At 38.8% G+C, this 21022-nt stretch overlaps 1 protein-coding gene across 1 annotated transcript in view; it reads left to right on the top strand.

The window, feature by feature from the left end:
- Nucleotides 1-21022, top strand: part of LOC122799348 (transmembrane protein 132D-like) — a 2658181-nt gene that overhangs the window by 1767771 nt on the left and 869388 nt on the right. The gene's annotated exons all lie outside the window — the stretch shown is intronic.

Genomic DNA, 21022 nt, shown 5'->3' on the forward strand with positions numbered 1-21022 from the left:
TCTGTTCAATCAACCAGATTTGGTCAACATATATAGATAGTCAACAGGTGTGCATGATTGACAATTCCTGGGTGGGAGAATACTCCCTTTCCCTGGGGATTGTGCAGTCTTGGAGATAGTATCTATAATTATTAGGGTGTGTGAAAAAAATATTTTTTTTTGTAGGAAAGTTGCATGTGCTAAGTTTCATACTTGACATGTGTGTGATAGCATGTTGATGTTTGGTTTATCGACCTTTTCTGTTCGATGTTTTGACTGTCTGCATTTCGGTCTATCAATGTAAGATACGTCCAGGAAGGTAAGTTAATAGTTCTCTAGATATATGAATATAGCAGTGTAATAAATAGGAAATTATGACAGAAAACTTAAATTAAGAATATTAAAAAAAACTGAAATAGTTATATCAGTATTACCAGTCCTAGGAAATATTGATTAAAGCAAATAGAAAATACAGGAGTAAAAATAAAAAGTTTAAAGATTTACTAGATAAATACAACTGCTTTAATTAATGGATGTTAAGCAAATTACATAAAGACAAACTGTGTAGACAATATACTATCAAAGTAGTTATGGATATTACAAACCATAACATATCAAAGGTATGTGACTCTAAAGGACAGACACTTACTACATACCTTTGATATGTTATAAATAACTTTTAAAACAAGAGTTGTCTATTTCATTTCTGATTTCCACAGGTACATCATTCCAATTTGCTAGGGCAGTACTTTTAATTGCAAATGTGTACTGTATTCATACTGAATTTTATACAGTGTTCTTCTGGAGCCAAAGCTATTTATATGTGTTGACTTCTGACAGATTGATGTTTTATATAAGAAGATATTGGCTATGTTGTTATGATTAAACAATTTATTGGCTCTGTAAGGAAAGTACAGTTGTATAAAATCTTACCATATTGGTAGATGTCCTTGCCTTCACTGCTGCAGTATTCCTAACCATATGGGATTCCTTGCCGCGGAAGCCCGATATCCAGCCAGTCTTCCAAAGGGTCCTAAATGTAAAAGATATGCCAAAGTCACCCCATATAAGGTAGGACATAAAGGTGACATTCAGGCCTATAAAAATCAGAACTGCTTGCCCCAGAAGGATCACCAGTCCAAGGAACCCAAGAGATAATGTGTACATCCAGGAAGGTAAAGAATTAAGGGGATGGAGGGAGGGAGTGAATACTGCAGCAGTGAGGGCAAGGACCTCTACCGTTATGGTAAGATTTTACACAACTGTACTATGCCCTTACATTCACTGCCTCGGTATTCTAAAACATATGGGAGACTGCCAAAGCTCAAGAGGAAACTTGGGAGGAGCCTGAGTCAACTTCTCCAAAACAAAATTAAGATCTCAGGGGGGAAGAACAGGCTTCCTGGGAGGTCTAATATTAAAGACACCTTTAAGAAATTACTTCACCTGAAATCTAGCAGGTAAAGGAGCAGAAAAAGGCAGGCAAGCAGAGAGAGAGCTGATAGGTGGGCCATAATAGAAGAATAGGCCAAACCAGCACTGAGCACCATACAAGTGACAGAGAAAGGAACATACACAGTAAGTGGGTCCAGGTTAAGAGAGAGACACCAAAAAGCAAACCTCTTCCATTTGGATAAGTAGGCTTTCCTAGTCGTAGGTTTCCTGGTCTCCTGCAGGACTTGCAGCACGTCCTCAGAAAAAAGGTGTCAATGAGAAGTCAAAATCCTATAACCCATGGTGTTAGTTGAAGCATAGACAGGTGGGGATGGATAAGAGATCCCTTGCCTTGTGTAATTAGATCCACCCTGTGAGGTAACTTGTGATGATTATCCCTAGCCAGATGCAGAGGAAGAGGGAACCAGTGCTGTCGTGCCCAAAGGAAGTTACCAACAAGATTTTGGGAGCATCCTGTTGAATTTTTAACATTACTTTTGGAAAGAGAAGAAGGGGGGGGAATGCATAAAGAAACATTCCCTTCCAAGAGAATGAGTGGGCGGCTACCTTCCGGGACCCAGGACTCTTGTCACAAAACAGAAGAAGTTGTCTGTTCAGAAGGAAGGCAAAATGATCCACTTGAGGAGTACACCATTGGTGGGTAATTTCCAGAAACACATCCCTGTGAAGCATCCATTCATGGGACTGAGTTAAGGACCTGCTCAGAGTGTCTGTCACAATGTTCTGAACAGAAGGGATATAAAGAGTCACTTGAAACTTGACCGCAAGATCCCATACCAGAAGTGCCAACCATCAGAGATAAGATCTCATTCATCCTTGTTTGTTGATATACCACATCACTGTGGAGTTGTCTGTGAACACCTTGAGAGGCCCTGAAAAAAAAAGAGACTGAAAGACCTAAAGAGCCAGCAGAAGAGGTCTCATCTCTTTGACATTGATGTGCTCCTTCTGCTGATAAGGTGACCACACCCCCTTTACCTTTAGGGAGATCTTGAAAAACCTCTGGTAAAAAGGGAAGTTATTCCAGAGGAGGCTGAGGAATGCCCATAAAAGGAGGACATGATTTCCACACCATGAAGTACCCTTAACAAATGATCAACAGAACCCAAAAATCCTGAGTGATCTGAAGTCAAACCTGAAGAGAAAGAAAAAGGTGAAGAGAACGAGGAATGTGGCTGGGAAGGGATAGATAGTCACACAGCACCTGGTTTGTCCAGAAAGGAAGGCTTTGGAGTCCCTGAAAATTGAGTAGCCTTAGCAGGAGGAGCCCGTTTACTACTTTTCTTCCCTTTAGTAGGAAGATGGGATTGCCTATGAACAGAAGCAAACTTAGTGGGGTAGTTTCTCTGAAATTTAGGTACAGGAGAAACAAACACGTTTAATCTCCTGTAAGGCCTTGCACATAAGTTGAAGGGATTTAAACAAACCAGCAGCAGCTTCCCAAACAAAAGTTTAGAATCCAGAGGAGCATCCATCAACTTACCTTTAATATCATCAGGTAGAGGTTGAAGCTTAAGCCAAGAATACCTCCTCATGACTGAACCAAAAACAGCAGCCCTAGAAGAGGCATCTGCTGCATCATAACTACATTTAGTAAAATGATGAACGAATTGAGAGGAAGTCCCTAGCAAGAAAAGAAAAGAAGTTTTACCCTCAGAGTCTGGAAAATTAAGCCTGAGAAAGGAAAGCCAACACATACCTAGACATAGGGGTCTAATAATTAATAGCCCTAAAACTTAGGCTAGCAGAAGTGTAAACCATTTTGCCCAGCCTGGTAATAGTTCTACTGTCCTTGTCAGAAGGCAATAATTTGGGCGAAGGAAACAATTGACATGGCTTATCGGAGGCTACAGATACTACAGGGGGGTCAGCAGCAAGACATTTATATAAAAAAAGCAATCCTCAGGAACCCTAGAAGACCTGTCAGGCTTCTTGAGAGTAGGAGGGAGATAATCAGAGCATGAGAGCCATTGGGAAAAAGTATCCAGTAAAGCAGTCAGTACAGGAGGAATAGCCGCAGGTTTAGGGGAGTACAGCTGCAGCAACTCATAGTACCGCTTATGGATATCAGAGACCTGAGTACAATCCCACTTAAAAAAAATCCATCATCCTAGAGAGTGTGTTCCGAAAGGAAATTTCCTCAAGGAACATTAGGACTAATAGATTCCTCTTCCTCTGACCCATATCCCAAAAGAGAAGGATTTTGAGTAGAATAAGTTAAGGATTCATCAGCAGAATCCCACTCATCCTCAGAAGAATCCTGGTCTTTAGACCTTTTAGGAATAGTAGAGGACCAAAGAGGAGAAGGAACTGAAATCCCCTAAGGAGGCTTTAATGACATTAAGGTAGAAAATAACCCCTGAGTAAAAGCTTGCCACTGACTTTGTGGATCCCTAGAAGCAGAAGAAACATGTTTAATTTTTTGTTTCTTTTTTAAGGGAACGTCCTGAGAAAGCTAATATCCAGGACAACAGTAAGAACCATAGCAGGAACTTCTTCCCCAACTAAAAGCTGAGAAATTCCCCTAGGCCCCACAGAAAAAAATCAACCATGGTTCCCTCTAAACAATCTAAGATGGATGCTTGCAAAGCCTCTTTGGAAGTGCTGCCAGCTGGATCCTCACTGGTCTGCAACATGGTCACAGCAGAGAAATCCAACAACAGAGCTGGGCAAGCCTCTGGGTTCATAAAGACCTTGGGAAAAACACCTGGCAGAGGCTGGACAGCAGAAGATTCAGGTCGTACCTTTTTCACCCTCTTCTTCCCTAATGGCTGACCCTTGGGCTGGGAGATTCCTTCTATAGTATCTCTAGCTAGCAGCTTAAGATGCTGGTTCTCAAGATACATAAAAAGGGTAGAAAATCTACTGTAAAGGGTTTTTGGAACAAATGCCTGACAAATAGAACAAGACGTATGGTCTTGAGAAGCACCTAGGCAAAAAAGATACTTATTGAGGCAGTCTCCATGGGCAATCTGTCTCCCACACTAGCATTTACCCTTCCTGGATGAAATTAACCCCAAGGAACACAAAAAGCAAGAAAAAATAAAATCCCCAATGAGGCACTTATCTTGCAAAAACAGCAAACAGGCATAGGAAGTCACTGGAGAAAGTAAATGTGTTCAACTGGCAGAAAATAGACACAGGTAAACAGACCGATGCTGTAAAAGACATGTTCAGACTGGCGGCAAAGAAGTTCTGATTTTGGTTGGCCTGAATGTCACCTTTATGCCCTATGTTATGCAGAGAGTGTATAATGATGTTCTGCATACCTTTTAAATTTAGGAGACTTTGGAAGACTGGCCTGACATCGGGCTTCTGCAGCAGGGACTCCCATATGTTTAAGTATACTGCAGCAGTGAATGTAAGGACATCTGTTTGATGTCCACAAAACAAAGCAGCTTTTCAGGCAAAACAATAAAGCTCTAAGCAGGGCAAGCTTAGAAAACTGTGGAAAAAAACCCTGGACGGCTCAGCACACTTCAGTTCACTTTATTCCACAGAAACACAGCACATTAACGCTCCACCACACGTTTTCATTTTAAAAAATCACTTCCTGAGATGTGGGCTGTTCAAACTACTAGTGCTTTCATACCATTCACTTAATTACATTGATTAGGTTAATGAATTAATTAAAAGGTTAATTTAGTTTAAAACCAAAAACTTTTCTTGTTGTATCTCTCTGTGTTGCCACAATTAATATTACAATGTTTGATGAATAAATATGTATGAATAAAAATATGTTTTAAATAAAAATCCTTAAAACACTTGACTACAAAGAATACATCTGTTTGATACATTATGACTTTAGACATCAGAATGATTCATGGTAATATATGTTGAATAACAAAGATATATATTGAAGGCAAATAAGGCAAATCTACATTAGAAATAAGTCAATAACTAGATCTTAAGGAAAACAAATTATGCATTGTGTGGTTTGGGGCACCTAATAATGTTTGCACAGTCTTTCAAAGAAAAATAAGTTGTGTCCATACATGAGCACTGAAATAAGGCATACTGTGCAACCGAAAAGGAGCAGCCAGAGTTATGGACAGTTCATTCACTTACTATAAGTTATTATATTTCATTAGTGTGGTATCCTAAGGCACATGCTTCTACATGTGTGTGTGTGTGTGTGTGTGTGTGTGTGTGTGTGTGTGTGTGTGTGTGTGTGTTTGTGTGTGATTGTATGGGTGACGTTCACCCTGATCCTGATTAATGATCAGTTTATTGACAAGGTGAATGCGTAAGGTAGGTGGGTTTTGGATACTAATGCTGAAACTTTCAGCTATGCTAAAAGTTGTGGCATTATGGAGTGAGAGTGTTTGCATTCATCGGATATTTTTTCACATTTTAGTCTTTCTCTTTTCTTTGTATTTTTCCTACCAGTTGTTATGTTGCTTTTGTAGCTTTTTCTCTGAGCCTTCTTCATAAGCAGCCTATGTCAAGGTGAAATTTCCTAGACATGTTTAAATAATGAAATAAATATATGAATATACTATATTATTTTTTACCAGTGTATTTTCTGCAGCTAAAAAAAGAGTGGAACTGTACATGTATTATGATATGTAGAGTTCTGGAATGCATATTGTAGGGACTGTACCATTAAAATGTATCTTCTAAGCTTACATTTTTAGTGTATTACTAAAGAGCATATTATGAGTGATAAAACAGCTTGTTAAAGGTAGGTTTAAATGCAATCTTTGTTATGACTGTGATTCCTAATCAGAATTGTTTTTCGATATAGATGTACACTATTTCTATACTTCTCACAGGCAAACCAACCTGCTGAAAAGAGAATAGAAAAGAAAAATGCTGCAGTTAAAACAAATCCTATACAGAACACAGCATTTGTTGTTAAAGCATTGACCTTTTGTGCAGAGGAAACGCTTCAGTGATCCCATTTGGGCAAAGGTTATGAACCTCAAGTTCCCATAAGTGTTATTGTTAGTAAGAAAACCACAGAACAGCAGAATCTATATTAATTTTACTTTTACCCTTAGGAGGTTCATCCTAAACCAGCAGACACACACACACACACACGCACACACACACACACACACACACGCACACACACACACACACACACACACACACACACACACACACACACACACACACACAGACACTTGAGAGTTAACTGTACCATACACCTGTGCAACTAGATTTCACAAAAGGAAGTATTGTACAATGCTTTAAAAACATGGTCCTGCTCTTTAGTTCTGTTCTTCTCATTAGAAGTGGCATACTCCTGACTTGAGCAGTGACTTACTTTTTCATGCAGTGTATGTAATTCGAAATGCTGAAGTTGATAAGAATGAATCCCTTCATAGATATCAGTTTTATAGAACTATGGCACCATTGAGTTGTACCTTTCTTGGGTTTTTTTGTTGCATTAATTTGGCAACAGCCACTTGTTTCTTGAAATTATTCATGCCATGTATCTTCATACAGTGTGTGTGTGTGTGTGTGTGTGTGTGTGTGTGTGTGTGTGTGTGTATATATATAAATATATATATATATATATATATATGTGTGTGTGTGTGTGTCTACTGTATAAGTTCAAAAATACACTTCTTCGAACTCACACAGTAGACCCTGGGTTACGCAAAAGTGCACTTAATCTAAAACAAGCTACTAGTGATCTTAGTGCAGTAGTTACGGACCTTAGGGTTAGGGCACAGGTCATGGTAAGGGGATAGCTAGTAGGGCTATCTCCTTACCATGACCCGCGCCCTAACCCTAAGGTCCGTGACTACCGCACCACAGTGGAGGATAGCCTGTCCTCCACTGTGGTGCGGTAGTCACGGACCTTAGGGTTAGGGCATGAGTCATGGTAAGGGGATAGCCCTACTAACTATCCCCTTACCATGACTCATGCCCTAACCTTAAGGTCTGTAACTACCGCACCATAGTGGAGAACATAGCATGTTTTCCTGCTGTCCTCCACTGTGGTGCGATCCATTCGTAGAAGTTGAGTTTGCGAAAGTACACTTTTTCGCATACTGCTCTTTTTCCAATACACGGTATTCGATGAAAAGCAGTAGACCCTTATATATATATATATATATATATATATATATATATATATATGCATTACATATAATATATTGTATATGAGATATATATATATATATATATATATATATATATACACACACACACACACACACACACATATATGTATGTATATGTTGTATATAATATACACATTTGTATATCAATATCTTTATCTCTGTTGTCCAGTTAGGCAGTAAGTTATCTATCTGATGAAGTCTACTGAATGAAAGTGCTCAAAAGAAAACACAATAAACCAGAGAGTGTTCAGGAGCAATTGGATTATACCACCTTTTTGTTTCCATCTTTTAGATAGAATCTTTTGGAAAAGGTCAATTTACAAAAATTGTACTGTACACTAATCAAGAATTTGACAGGATCTATCACTGTAATTAGTTTTTCCTCTCATAGTTTCAAATAATGCCAGTGAACTGCAAAGACTGTTAAATTTAGGCAGTATGGTAAGTAACAGTCATGAAATAAAAGTGTACACGTACGAAAAAAATATTATTTGCAAAGCAATAGAATTAGTTTGCATTCATTGTGTAAGAAATATTGTATTTTACTCTGCTAAAAGTAACAACTGGTTTCAGAAAGGTAGTCCATCAAGTTGCTATAGTTACAAATATAAAATATGACGTGTACTACATGAACTACAAAATGAACTGGCACCTCACCTAAGTGTCATGTTTAATCATAACCTCACCTCAGGCTTCGTGCCCACTGAGTGGCACACAGCTACAGTTATCCCACTCCACAAGGGAGGATCCACCTTAGATCCAGAGAACTACTGTCCCATCAGTCTGACGAGCCTGATCTGCAAGGGCATGGAAAGCATTATCATAGAACTTATAAACAAAGACACTGACAACCTTCAAACACTGGACCCCACCCAGTTTGGGTTCATGAAGGGCCGATCTTGTCTCCTGAACCTGATTGACTTCTTCAAATCAGGCTCCAGAGCTGTGGACAAGGGTAAGGTGGCCCACACAGCCTATCTGGACCTTGCCAAGGCCTTCAACACCATTCCCTACTCTGGAATCATAGATAAACTTACTAAGCTGGGCATAAATTCCTTCATCACTCGATGGGTTGCCAGCCGGCTTACTGACAGACCCAGACTGTAAAAGTAGCTGACTCCAAATCCAGCTCCAGACAAGTGAGAAGTGGAGTACCTCAAGGTTCAGTCCTGGGACCACTCTTGTTTGGCATCTACTTCTGTGAAGTACAGGCCAACACTAAGGGACTCTGACTAACAAAGTTCGCAGATGACTGCAAACTGGGAGCCATTATTGATTCCCCAAATTATGTAGATATTCTACAAAAGCTCCTTACAGAAACAGATGCTTGGTGCCAGAGATATGTGCTCAAGCTTAATGCCAAGAAATGTATAGTTATCCCCTTTGGGAAAAAAACATGTACCCATGAATTACCACAGAGGTGGCAGTACACTAAACACCGAAAGTGTGATGAAAGACTTAGGGACACAGATGGACAGTTGTCTCATCTTCGATAACCACATCGCCACAACAGTCAGGAAATCCTTCTATGTGGTGCACCTCATCACTAAGGGCTTTTCATCCAGAAAAAAGGAGGTCATTGTCCCACTGTACTCATCCCTCATTAGATCTTTTATAGAGTACAACACCCCATTTATTAGGTACCTCACAAGACATCTGCAATAGCTGGAAAGGCCGCAGAAATACCTCACTAAAAGAATCACAAGCCTAAAGCAGATGCCCTATGGTGACCATCTAAAAAAACTACAGCTATACTCTGTGGCATATCGTCTACTCAAAGGTGATCTCGGCTTAACATACAATGCCATGTCAAACCCTGAGGTGTTGGACATGCTCCACTTAAAGAAATCCCAATCCCTCAGGGCTACACACTCCAGGGATCTAAACCTTGTCATCACAATGAACAAAACATGCTGGAGGGATAGGTTCCTGACCCAGAGACTCCCCATACTGTGGAATAGACTGCCCATCTATGTCAAGCAGAGCGCCTCCTTGGCCCTCTTCAAAAGGAACCTTGACAATTGGATGGGGGACAGGAAATTCACCCCGGGGATCATGTCAGTTGCCCTGCTAGACAGGGGTACAGGGAAGTAAATATTGTGGTAAGAAATATCCGGGGAATTATTTGGCTAGGCTTGTATAGGCCCTAGAGCCAATAGCCTAGTACCAACCCATGAACCTATAATAGGGATACAGTTTTCCTCTTAAAAAGTTGTGGGGGTAATGGGAAGAAGGTAATTATTTTGACTGACCCATATTATCAGAGTGAGGAAAGGAGTAAGCAGATTAATAGGCTTAGAGACATGTCTCTAACTAACCCAGAAAAAAATAGGGCATGACAACCACCAGTTGCATTTGTTAGACTGTGTGAATCAAACTAAGATCAGTACATTATAAGCTCCACACCGGAATGTTGAAAAAAGCTTTATTCCATAACCATCAGCTTCAAATGTTAAGCGCTTTCATCCCTAGTATTCACTCTGAGACTTCGTCAGACAAATGAAGCTGTAAAATCACCATATTTATATGTTTAAACCCCTCTACCAAGTAATCAATTAAACCATGAGAACATTTGTCTTCACATTATTTAAAAAGCCCGCTTAAAATTTGTTTATCAAGTCATCAATGCATGTACTTGTTATCATAAATTACTAAAAACAATATTTTGAATGTTATGGTTAAAAATAAAACTTTTATGAAACTTATATAATTCTGTTAAATAAATGTCTAAACCCTTATTATATTTCAAACAGTTTTAAAGTAACAATGCTCTTTTTTTTAATACAGGAAGTAAAGCAACGTAATCATTTTAGCCTGGTGTACTGTTTGCATTTAATTTGATGATCCAGAAAACTTCTTTCAAATCCAAAGTTCCCACCACCCTCCCCTTAAGTTCAGTGGTACTACGTCTAAAATACCAAACTTGCATTTAGGTGTGGTGTGACTATGACAAGTCAAAGTGTGTTTATAAAGTGCATTGGTTGAATTACATTTTGCTATAAAATACATGTGTTCATGTTCTGAGTCGTCTCTCAGTTTTCCCCACATAAAATTATGACAAGATTGGCAGATACTGATATGTCTCACTCCCTTTGTGTTACAATAACCTCGCTGTAACTTGATAACTCTCATACTACCTCCAATGTGAATAACATCCCTATCCAAAATATATGGACACTGGTTGCAACATTCACACCTGGTAGTATCTTTAAAACTTAATGGCAGTGATGGTGTTGGGTGTTCCATCAAATACTTAATATTCCAACCAGTTTTATAAACGAAGGTTGGAGAAGAACCTAAAATATTAAAAATCTCCTGGTTACTTCTAAAAATGTTCCAATTTTTGTTTAATATATTTTCACAGCTCTTTCCCCTTCTCCGTAAGGTATAACCATACTGTTGGTGAACCCAGTAGCAGCTGTATTGTGAGAATTGTTGGTTTGGGATAATGGGATCCCACTAGAAAGAAGTGGCTTGTACTTATTTCCCCATCCATCCAAGAGTTCATTGCCAATATTAGCTAAAAGTTTGTCAGGATAGCTTCTCTGTTTAAACATATTAGTAATAACTTTCAGTTCATCCTGGAAAACTCCTTATTAGAACACGTTCTGGCTGCCCTTACTAACTGCCCTTTGAAAATGTTTTTCTTATTGTGTGAGGGAAGACAACTACGGTAGTCCAAGTATCTATTTGAGGAAGTTTTCTTCCTAAAAATTTTGGATGAAAAAATACCTTTCTCTCCGTCCTTAGAAATTAGCACATCCAACAGTGAGATGTGAACTTGAAGTAGGTACAAATCTGATTAACATGGTCCAAGAAACATGTAATATCTGTCTGGTCATCCTTCCAAAGGATGAATACATCATCCAGGTATCAAAAATATGTGGGCTACTTCTTGCTAAACTCACTAGTAAAGATAAACTTGTTCTCCCAAACATATAGGACCAAGTGAGCATAGATGGGGGCACGAGTAGTCCCCATCACTACACCCTGCACTTGTTTATAATATTCACCTTCAAATGTAAAAAAGTTATTGGACAAGATGTATTCCATTGTTGTCATTATGAAATTATGTTATCATTAAGGGTTGTGAGTTCCCTAACAGCTTCGTAAAACAGTTCTAAACTTTCACAGTGGGGAATAGAAGTAAAGAGATCAACTACATCAATTGTGAAGAACATAGATTTGTCATTATACCACACAGCATTGAATTTGCTTAAAAAATCCCAAGAATCCTTTAGTAAATAATGCGCAGATTTTAGAGATTCCTTCAAAATTCTGTCAACAAATGTACTTAGAGAGTACGTAGAACTATTTTGGGCTGAGATAATGACCTTGAATGGTGGATGTTGTACGTTTTTGTGAGTCTTCGGGATACCAAATGCCATAGGTATGAGGGTATGATCATTTTTTAAGAAATCATATAAATCCTCAGTGATAGCATTCTGAAAGAGGGAATCTTCTAAAAAAGCTGTATCTTTCTGTGAGCCAAGAAAACTTCATTCCTAGACGACATTTAATACTTATCAGTATCAGAGAATATCAAAGAGAGTTCATTCACATAATCTTGTTTGTTGAACAAAACTACCCCCCCCCCCCTATCAGGTTTCATAATTCTCACTGAGTCATCCTGTCTTTATCTATTCAACAGGTTATGTTCTACCTTGTTGAGGTTAAAATATTTCTTAGTAATACTCGAACTAAGGTCATTGTGAATATCTACCTCGCAGGCTTTTTCAAACACTTGGATGGTGGCGTGTAACAGGGGATTAAAATAACTTTTTTTCTCAAACCTAAATTTTGTGCAGGAACACTAACTTGTTGTCCTTTGAACAAGACATTCAAATTTAATTTACGTGTGAACAGTTTAAGTTCTATTAATACATCTACCGTACTTAATCTAAAAGCAGGTACAAATTTAAAGCCTTTTCGGAAAATGGAAAAATATGTCTCATCCACAGTTTCATCTGTGTAGTTAAATATGTTAAACCCTTAAAGGGTAAAACATTTCCCATCATGACTATCTTCAATGGTGTTAACTTTGTCAAGTGTTGTCATCTGCGTGTGTTCCTGTGGCATCCTGCAAGAACAGAACAAGTAGATAAAAGGGTCCAACTTACAAAAATATTGCAGCTGGGAAGTGTTGTAAAGCAGGGAGTAGGCATCAGTGCAGCCTTAAAATGTTACACAGCAGGGAGTTAAAATGAATTGCAAAACAGAAGAGAAGGCAGGACTCACTGAAAAGAGGAATGCTAAGGAGAAATGGTTAAGAATTATGAAAAATACATGACTTGGAATGAATTCTATACTATCTGCCAATTTAGACAGGCAATCTAGAAATGGATAATTCTATGCATCAAGTGGTGTTGGGGAAGGAAAAGTATAACAAAAAGAATGATTATACGAGGGTGGATAAAAAAGGAGAAACAGTACATTGTCAGACGTCTAGACCCATTTCTGTTAGAACTCAGCAGAAAGATCTGATAAAGGAAACTCTGAACATCAGGCAGTTATAATTAAGTAAAAAGATTAAACGGAAGATAAAATGTATTTTAAGGTACCCTTGTCAAGAGAACTAACTCTGGGCAAGACCGCAATCCAAATTGTAGCTTGCTACAGATCCCCCACCATGTCCCAGTATCCCCACTCCTTATTTCTTGATACACTGAAAAATATTAGGGTACAACCCAACACCCTAATAATGGGCAATTTCAACTGGGAAGACTACTCATGTACCAACTCTTTTGCTCAACGCTTTCTGGAATTCATAAATTCCAATGTCTTGGATCAACTTATCCACACCCCCACCTCGTCATTACCAACATGGATGACTGGTGTTCCACACCAGAGGTCAATTCCTCGTTGGTCAGATCCGAACAAAAGCTAATCACCCTAGACATCTACATCCCGCCCTCACCCCCCATTAGGGAAACCACAGTAAAAAAATTTCTGCAAAGCCAACTTCAAGCTTTTTAAGAAAGAAGTGGCAAACTTCACAACACCCATCCAGATGGACAATAGAGGTACGACTGCTGAATCCTACACAAATGCACTTTATAAGCACTTACATGACTACATGGATCATGCTATCCCAAACAGAACCAAGATGCTATCCTGCAAAAAAAGGAAGCCAATCTGGTGGTCCCCTGCCATAAACAAACTCTACAACAGAAGAAAGAACTGATGCAAAAAAGAGTAAAATCCCATGATTGGAGGAACTCCCTGATCAGCCTGAGTAAGACGCTAAGATCCCTCATAAAATCCTCCAAAGCTAGTTACGAAAACAAAATTGCCACTGTTTCGAAAGACAAACAAATATATAGCTATGTCAAGAATCTCAATGGCAACACTCAGATCTGCTCTGAGTTACAGCACAATGGCACTAAATATACAGAACCAACTGATATTGCCAACACCCTGGCAGATAGATTCAGTGCTAACTTTACCCCCCCCCACCCCCTAAAGGGCCCATCTCTATACCGGAAGAATACAAAGTTCCTGTAATCACAGCTGCACAGGTAAAAAACACGCTCTCCAAAGCCAAGAACACAGCATCCATGGGACCTGACAACATCCTAGGCTGCGTTGTACACGAACTACAGAACGAACTGGCACCCCACCTAAGTACCATGTTCAATCATAGCCTCACCTGATGCTTTGTGCCCACTGAATAACACACAGCGACGGTTATCCCACTTCACAAAGGGGGATCCACCATGGACCCCAGGAACTACTGCCCCATTAGCCTGACGAGCCTGGTCTGCAAGGCCATGGAACTTATCATCACGGAACTTATAAACAAAGACACTGGTAATCTCCAAACTATGGATCCCACCCAGTTCAGGCTTGTAAAAGGCAGATCATGTCTCCTAAACTCCTAAGCCTGATAGACTTCTTTGAAGCAGTCACCAAAGCTGTAGATGAGGATAAGGTGGTTTACACAGCCTATCTAGATCTCGCCAAGGTTTTTGACACCATCCCCCACTCTGTAATTATAGATAAACTCACTAAACTAGGTATAAATCCCTGTGTCACAAGATGGGTTGCCAACTGGCTCACTGACTGAACCCACACTGTGAAAGTAGCAGACTCCAAATCCAACTTCAGACCAGTGATAAGTGGAGTACCACAGTGTTCAGTCCTGTGTCCTCTCCTGTTTGGTATCTACTTCTCTGAAGTACAGGCTAACACAGAAGGTCTTTGGCTAATGAAGTTTGCAGATGACTGCAAATTGGAGCCATAATCGAAATTCCTAACGCTGTGGATATCCTACCAAAGGGCCTCACTGAGACAGATGCCTGGTGTCAAAGCCAGCCTAAAGCTCAATGGCAAAAATTGCATGGTCATCCCTTTCAGTAAAAACTCTGTACCCATGGACTACCACATAGGCGGTAGTCTACTTAACACCAAAAGTGTGATAAGAGACCTTGGGACACAGGTGGACAGTAGTCTCCTTTGATAATCACATCGCCACAATAGTCAGGAAATCCTTCTATGTGGCACACTCATCACAAAAGGTTTCTCATCCAGGAAAAAAGAGGTAATTGTTCCCCTCTACTCATCACTCATTAGACCCATTATAGAGTACAATTCCCTTTTGGTATGTACCTCACAAGACATCTACAACAACTGGAAAGGCCGGAGAAATACCTCACAAAGAGGATTACCGGCCTCAAACAGATGTCCTATGCATTCCCTGTCAAAAAACTCCAGCTTTACTCCATCACACATCACCTACTCAGAGGTGATCTCTGCCTAACATACAAAGCTATGTCAAGCCCAGAGCTGTTGGACATGCTCCACGTACAGAAACCCCAATCCCTCCGAGCTACACACTCTTAGGGACCTAAACCTTATCACCACAATAAACAGAAAATGCTGGAGGGATTGATTCCTGTCACAGAGACTTCCCATACTCTGTAACAAACTTCCTATCTATATCAAACAAAGCTCCTCATTAGCACTCTTCAAGAAAAATCTTGATGATTGGATGAGAAATAGGAAATCCACCCCAGGGATCACTTTTGTGACTCTGCTCGACAGGGGCACATGAAAATAATTTTCTTAGGTGGCAAAAGCCAGGGTACCTTTTTGGCTAGGCTTATATAGGCTCCATGGCTGATAGCCTAGTACCTACCTATGAACTTATGAATAACCCAGAGAAGAAAAAGACAGTAAAAGTGTGGTGTTCATTCACCATCACAGAGAAGGAAGACAACATACAGCAGACATGAAAAATCAGAAAGTGGTGTATACTGAGGGACAAAATAACATTGAACCAAGCCCTAATGTTATTTGTATTGAGTCCAAATACAGAAGCTCTAAGCAAGAAGAGGATTGTTCCTTGCATCAGTTTCACAAAGTATGGGAATAAGAAAAATGCAATAATGACATGAGTTGCTATTTCTAGTAGAAGAACTAGCTAGACATTGAGAACCCCCATTGCCTAGGTTGGTAGGGGAGAAGGTAGGGATTTCGACTTCACAATAGGGTTACTTGGGGGTGTACCCCAGAGTTAGCTGACCTTCAGGCAGTGGTGTCTGGTGGCTTCAAATAAAAGGGGGACTGCAGCAGAGAGCTGAATTAGGTGGGGCCAACTAGAAAGGGATGGGGTTAACTTCACAGGGTGGAGCTATGGTACAGTTGGATCAACACTGATCATGTTTACCATTTTACACAAAATAACTGCTCGATCACTGTTGCACATGTTGATTAGTCTTCAGATTACTAGACTAAATTGCATTTTAGAGCTAATGAAATGGTTAGGTTATGCTATAACAGCATAAAACCTAAACCTCTCTAAACATTAAAAAAGTGGTTGGTCTTGACTGCATGAAAGCATTATGAGTCCAAATGATGTAGTAAACATGTATTGTACTGTATAAGGTAATCTTCATTTTATACAGTGGCAAGTGAAAAGTAAGGCGATTTGGAAATCCAAATGTGCTATCTTAATTTATTATTCACAATTCAAGGATACTTCAATGCCTAATGTTCCAGTGGTTCTGAGAGATACTGACATAGACGTGTATGACAGTTGACTTTACCAAAGTACACATTAATCTTGCATAGCCAGAATTACACCAATAAACGGCAGAGCCAGTCAACTCATTTCATTCAAAAACAGCCCCCCATTACCGAACAAAAGTATCTGCTTTAATCCTGTCAGGACTAAATTAACATATTTCCATTAATTTTATTAAGCTGATAGAAACATTAGTCACAACTTGTGTGTGCCAGCTCACTTTACACAAATACACATTTAATTTTATTTATTTTACTTTTGTTTACCCAGGTTTGTCCAACTGTATTTAGTCAAAAAAAACTTTTCAGCCTATGTTTGGGGAGAAAAGCTCTAATGTATTACAAACATTTTTAAACAGCCATTCAGTATGTACATGAACAGATGTGAAATAACATACATCGCAAATGATTCATACATTTGATAATTAGATTACATTCATCTGAAAGTACAGGTAACTATTACAGTCTTGAAAAGCCGGAATTACAACAACAGTAAACAGCAGGCCCAGTTGCTTCATTCACACATTGCCCTAGCCTCTATTGCCCACTCCACCCACAGTATCTGATTTATTTATTTTTTATTTTATTTATTTGCTTTTGTTAACCAGGAAAGTCCACTGGGCTGAAATGAGCCCATTTCAAGTGGAGGCCCAGGGTAAAAAGCTCCAAAAAAAAAAAACAATGTACATAATTAACAGATTATTTAGAGAGTCAATAACAGCATTTAACAATATACAAGAGTAATAACAGCATTTAACAATAAACAATAGAATAATATAGGAGTCAGAAGTGACACAGTAACATAGGCAATGTACAGCAATATTTTGTGGAAGATTTGATCTTGCGACATTAAAAAACAAAAAAGAATAAACTATAACACTGTTATTAATATATGTATTTTTTCACATAAACAATAGCCAGAGTTGAGAGCTTGTAGATGATCTTACTTCATTCAAATTCACATTTCTATTGCAAAGCAAGTCAGAAGTACAACAGTAAGGCCAGTCATTCATCCACACATACTAGGCCTAGCCCCCAGCATGATTAACTACCCACAGTATCTGCTTTGAGCCTACAAGGTTTAAAATAATGAAAAGAGAAGACAATAATTACATTACTGTATTTCTTTAGCATCACACAGTCAAGAGCTTGCAGGTGACCTTACTTCAGTTCACTCATACACACTTTAGTCATGCAAGGCTAGAGCTTCAACAACACAACATTCACACACCATCCTAATATATCTTGACTGACCCTGCAAAAAGATTAGGTTAAAAAAACATTTAATCCACAAGTAGCCCCCAAAACATACTGAGTACCTATTATCTGTTTGACCCCTGCCAGGATATTTTATTAGAAAAAAGGCATTCATAGTCAAGCAGCCTCCAAAGCACACTGTCTACTTAGTATCTGGTTAACCCTGACAGGATATTATATTAAAAAAATCAACAGCCCCCAAAACTCACTTCCTCTTTAGTATCTGATAGTATCTGATTAACCCTGCCAAGACATTATATTACAAAAAATATCAACAAACAGTCTCCAAAACACACTGCCTCCTTAGTAGCTGTCTCACCCTGCCAGGACATTATATTAAAAAATAGTATTCATCAACAGTTCCCCAAAGTTACTGCCAACCTACTAGTATCTGGTTGACCCTGCCAGGAAAACAAATGCATAATATCAATTGTATCTCCTTGACCCTACCAGGAAAAATAAAAGTACATACTTTTAAAGTGACTGGCTGATAATAATTACTATCAAGTCAGTCAGTTCACAATTATGTGCAAGCATTTTTATTAACGTTATCCAAAAAATGTATCTCACTCATGGTCCGAAGGGAACTTCAATGGTTTCCCCTCTTGATACACTTACGTCAGCAGCAGCATCACTTATGCATATTAGGTGATAGGCTGCTGACCCTAACAGCCCAGTTTTTAATAGTATTCCTGCAGTTAAAACCACAATGACTTCTGGGCATCTTTATTTGATTCCCACCTACTTTCTAACCTGGACTGTTTTTAAAACAGTCTAGCCTGGTAACAAGACAGAAATTTTTGTCTTTTTTTAATCGGAACTCAGGGACTCGTACGCATGCACACAACTGGCTAGCCATGTGAAATGCTTTCCTACACATTCTTTCTATTTCCAAGCTGTGGATATAATTATACCAAGTCCCAGAGGAGGAGATATGAAGAATCTAACAGAAACCCAAGAAATAAAATGGTTCACTAACCTTAGAGCACACAAGTATCCAGGGTTAAATGCTGTAGTTTCCCTTAAACCTGTGTTAAAAAATAGGCGTATATCCATTAGTTGATTATCTGAGGAAGGCTTGCTCTTTAAGTGTTTAAAGAATTGAAGCTACTGAAGGCGTGTCCAAAATAAATGTTCCTGATAGGTACATAGATGTTTAAAACATTCAGCACAAACCTAAAAGATTTACTGAACTGAATAAGGCCTGAATAGGTTGAACGCAATTTTCTTCTTTTTTTACCCTTTGGTTTTAAATGAAGTTTTATGTTTAAAAAAGCCTAAAATTTAAAATTTTCAACATTAAGGTTTCAACGCTATCTTCAAGTTCTGCAAATGGTCTCAGTTGCATTTGCGCACTAGTAATCTGCTGCTAGTGCTATGTAAGTAAAATCTTTTTTTTTCTCAATTTACTCTCTGAAAGTGGGGGGGGGGGCTGCAGTTCAGCAGTTCAGTACCACATACTGCCCTTGTCTTCAGGCAAGCCGACTAAATTTTAAAAAGGCACAGCATGAAGAAGAAATGCTAAGCAGAGCAGGGAACTATAGCTAGGGTTGTAGGAAAATAAAAAGGACATGAAAATCATACTTCCCACCCATACTAAGTCACAAAGTGACTTGTTAAACAGAGTAATTAAGGACATAGAGAAAAGAGTATGCCAACTGCAAGTACCTATGCTTTTCAGATACCTAGAAATTACTTTGCCACATAGCCATGCGCTATAGAGATACATAGGAATGTACAAGACTAAATCATAGATCTTGGCAAGGTTTTACTGGTGGCCAGAATTAGCTGAAGGCATGAAGAACTTTTGTGCTGGGTGCCCCAGGTGCCAGAAGGTATGGCCTCACTCAGAAATCAAGAGTCCTTTGATTCCAATACCTATCACAGAAGTGCCATTTGAACAAATTGTGATGGAAATGGTTGAGCCATTGATAAAAATACAGCAATGATTTCAATATACTTTGGCCATTTTTGGACTAAGCAAGTAAGTACCCTGAAGCTACTCTACTAGAGAAAGCTTGCGCTAGTGCTAAGTCTATAGCTAAGCTTATTATTTTCAAAGAGAGAGAAATACCAAAAAAATACACACACTGATCAATGAACTCCCTTTGTGTGTTCACTTACTGTCACTCGCAATGGGTTCATTCCTTTTGAGTTATTACGTCGCAGACACCCTCATGAACTATTAGATGTCAAAGAAACTATGGAAACAGAGAAAATCCCATTGAAAAAGTGTTATAGACCACTGTAACAAGTTATAATACAGGCTGATAATAATGATGCACATAGCTTCAGGGCATATAGAAACAAATCTAGGTACATAGAGAGGAGCTTAGAATAGAAATGTAAGACTGAAGGAATTTAAAGCTGGAGTCTAGGTGCTTGTTTTGGTCCCCTCGGTAGAAAAGAAATTTTTCCCTAAATGGCAGGGTCCATTTGAAATAATAAGAAAGCAAATGGGTTAAACTACAGAGTTAGACAAAGAGTTAAGAGAAAAATAGCATTAAAACGGTTAAACTAGCTTGAACTCCCAAGCCAGTTGACATACTCACAACTAATCATTGCCCACAACCTATTGTACTCTCCAGACAAATGCCCAACATTACAGAATACTCTACTGTACTATTCACCCACTAGAGACCCTCGCTCTAGCAATACACTTCTACAATATATCAATAAGACATTTTGTCTCAAAACTCTGGAATGAAATCCCTACACAGTTAAAACAGATATGGAACTTAAGTAGTTTCAAAATGTTGCTTAAACAGCACCTATGCCAAAGATGGCTTTGTTCTTCCTGCTCACCTGGCTAGCTTTACTCAGATTACTTTTCTCCAACTATTAAAGCCACTTTACTTCCCAATCTTTTTGTACCTCATCACTCCTGCTCATACTGCACTTATTTCTTAAACTCGTTACTTTTCCTTCTTCTCTCACACCTCACCACTAACTACAATTCCTCCTCAGTCCATTTATGTTCCCAGTCATCTCCATAACTTATCTTATCATTTTTAGCTGCATTCTACTTGTCCATCTGTAAATTATTACTAAACTCAAAAACACCCCATTTTGACCTTTTCCCTGCAGCCATCATGCTATAAATGCATTAATTGTTATCACTTCTTAATTCAATAATTAGCCAATTAATGTTAATTTCTGTCTTGTTTTGTGTTAAAATGCTATGCTCATCATAAGAAATATTTAACAGTCATGTAAAAAAGGTCATGTAT

Source organism: Protopterus annectens, chromosome 4.part0 (genome assembly GCF_019279795.1).
Source record: "Protopterus annectens isolate FY-2018-M chromosome 4.part0, PAN1.0, whole genome shotgun sequence".
Lineage (NCBI taxonomy): Eukaryota > Metazoa > Chordata > Ceratodontiformes > Protopteridae > Protopterus > Protopterus annectens.